The sequence below is a fragment of the Schistocerca serialis genome, chromosome 8 (genome assembly GCF_023864345.2).
Source record: "Schistocerca serialis cubense isolate TAMUIC-IGC-003099 chromosome 8, iqSchSeri2.2, whole genome shotgun sequence".
NCBI lineage: Eukaryota > Metazoa > Arthropoda > Insecta > Orthoptera > Acrididae > Schistocerca > Schistocerca serialis.
In genome coordinates this window covers 201,580,138-201,583,071 of record NC_064645.1, presented here as the reverse complement: position 1 = coordinate 201,583,071, position 2,934 = coordinate 201,580,138, and positions in this window count along the sequence as shown.

The window sequence follows — 2,934 nt, the reverse complement described above, 5'->3', positions numbered from 1 at the left end:
CCATTGCTAGCGTACAACTAACTCTGCTACACAAACAAACCTGAGACAGGATCGAACAGTACTGAAGGCAAGCTTGAAGACAATAAGTAAAGTGGGCGTTACTGTCGAGTACCGTGAGCCAACGCAATAAACTTGTTTCCAAACAAGACATACAGCGCATACTATCGACATTCGTGTTATTGTGCAGGTATTTTGAGTGCAAAACACCTAGTCAGATAATGGAGGTAAGAAGTCAAACGAAAAGCAGTTATTCACTAACGAGCCACCCCAGATCATGGGTTCTTTATAGCAAAATACAACATTTACTTGAAAACCTCCTGTTGACTGTTGCGGAATACGCAATTACCACTCTTACGAGAAAAATATTGGAGAGTGCGGCACGTAATCAGGCGAATAAATGGCACAATAGTCGAAATTTTTTGCTAGTAAAGGAACTAGTTAAGAAAAGATTGAAATGACGGACAATAGGAAGTGGTTAAACGGCTATAAAAATCAACTGTCGCATGAAGGCCTATAACGAAAGGCAGAAAAGCACTCAGAAGTATAGGAGAGGCCTTTGCCAAGCATTAGCTCTTGAACTGCCGTTGCTGCTCCTGAGGCACCTAAGGAATAACAGATGTCAGGTCGGTTTAATCTCCTTGAAAGGAAACATAGCGAGGTGAGAATAAAGATATTTATCTATTCATGATAAGATTATCTGAAACGTGTCGTGGATGAAAAATAAAACAGAAAACGTGACAAGTTGAGGTATTTATTGTTTCTCAGTTGTCAAACCCTTCTATACACATTCTACGAACACCTTAAATTTTGCCCATCCTTTCTTTGCTTCTCTTCTCACTTCCCTGATCTTTCATTACGGAGAATTTAGCTCACCTTTCGTTCATTGCTGTCATTGCATCCTATACTGCTCTGCTTTTAACACTTCTATTGTAATTTTTCTCTATACACGCAAACAGCGTTTGGTGCAACCATCGTTCCTCTATTAGGAAGCAAAACATGAATGTATTTTCAAAAATTGAGCTGGTTCAATTGAAATGAATACCTTAAATAATTTACGAGCAGAACAAATAACAAAAAAAGCGACCGAGTAAAAGTTACGTATCCCGTCATTATCGATACATATTTTCTTTTCAGTCAATTTAGAGAGGCTGGCGAATCTGTCTTTATACATTACGCGAGAATGTATTTATACTGAAGAAATTCTTTCCTAGCGTCCATGTTACATGAAATGAAAACACTATTTACCATTGCTGCTTAAGGTAATCACCAATTCCTCGAAGTTTGAGTGTCGTCGAGTAACTGCAGCAACATACGAAAAGTAGCAAACGGTTGTTCAACTTCAGCGTTGGTGGAGAGTTGAAAAATTTAGGAATACAATACTTTCTTCGAAAGCTCGAGAGATACAGTGTAAACCAAAGAAGAGCGGCCTTAGTTGTGGGTGTCCCTCGCTCTGGTGAATCTTAATAACAATTTTGATGCCTGAGATATATTTGAAAGAAGTTGTAAAAATTTAATCCGCCAGCCATGCAGAGAATGCGGGTTAGCGATTTACGTCGTTAAGATGGGTCTGAAAAACTATTTGAAAATTCACCCTGAAAGTCCCAATAAGTTTAGGAATCTTCTCCTGATAATTTAGGGCACGATACGAAATTCTTAGCGATCATCTTATAATGTAAATAAAATAAACCTCATCTGTTTGCTGACATCTTATGGCCAGATGAGGCACTTTCCGATGTGAGACTTTTCTTAACAAAAGTAACTGCGTTATCAGTGTTAACGAAAATTACAGTGCTGTGCTATGCGAGGTAACTTCGTGTTACCGGTGTTCAGTGGAACAATACTACAGATCTCATATGTATACAAGATGATTACCACATTTCGCTATTAATTCACATCTATTTTGACATCCGCATTCGAGGACCGTAGCACAATCATTGCGCACAAGATAATGACCACCAAGAAGCATCTCATGCTCTCGTTGATCTTGAGGACAGAATCGTCCATTTTTAAACCACAGCGCCGGAGGATTTACTAGCGTTTCAGCATTCCTGGATTCCGTGTATGGGATACAGCCTACTAGTGGTAGATTATATTTGGATACATAGGAAGATCCTTAGATATTATACACAGCAAAAATAAGGCCGTTTTTCGATTACAGAATTACAGTAAATCAACTGTTGCAACCCGGCTACACAAAATAGTAAGGAAAATAGAAAATGGACTGAATAGGAGATACACTGACTATTCTTCATACACCTTAAAACGCAAAAAACTACAGATCCCACGACGCTACAAATCTACTGAACACAAAAGCTGCAGCCAAGTGTAACTCTGAATGAAAAGGCAATGAGACACTAAGGCAGAAAGTAACTTTAGCGAGACTTGCCTCTTCTATCAAACTATCTCACAGGCACTTGACACAACTTGATTTTATTACAAATCCTCATCTTGAAACCAAAACAACAAATATTTTTCTAAACAAATAAAAAATCCATTTGAATTCATATAATGAATTTCTAATTTTAAAAGTCTGTTGATGACATATCTGTAAAATTCAGCATACTTTAGATTCACGCATGAATACAGTAAAACATTTAAACACAATTTCCGCTGATGTACGATGCAATTGTGTAATAATCTCTGTATTTCAGAGATGCGTAAAACTTCGAACATTACCTTAAGTGATTCCTGTAGATCTTTGGGACAGTTTGTAAACATGTAGTGTGTGAAGTTCATATGCAAATGTCTCGAAGGTTAAAAGCAGCTCTGATGTTCAGGACTGTAGGCAAGTTACATCGGCTCTGAAAGTGTTTCCACGCCTCTCTGGGAACGCCTGTCAGTGTTACTGAATCAGAGTCTCTTGTTCTTACTTAACTAAATCATGATGAAATGTACTGTTCTTCGTTGAATCTTCTCTATTTTCTCTATGAATCA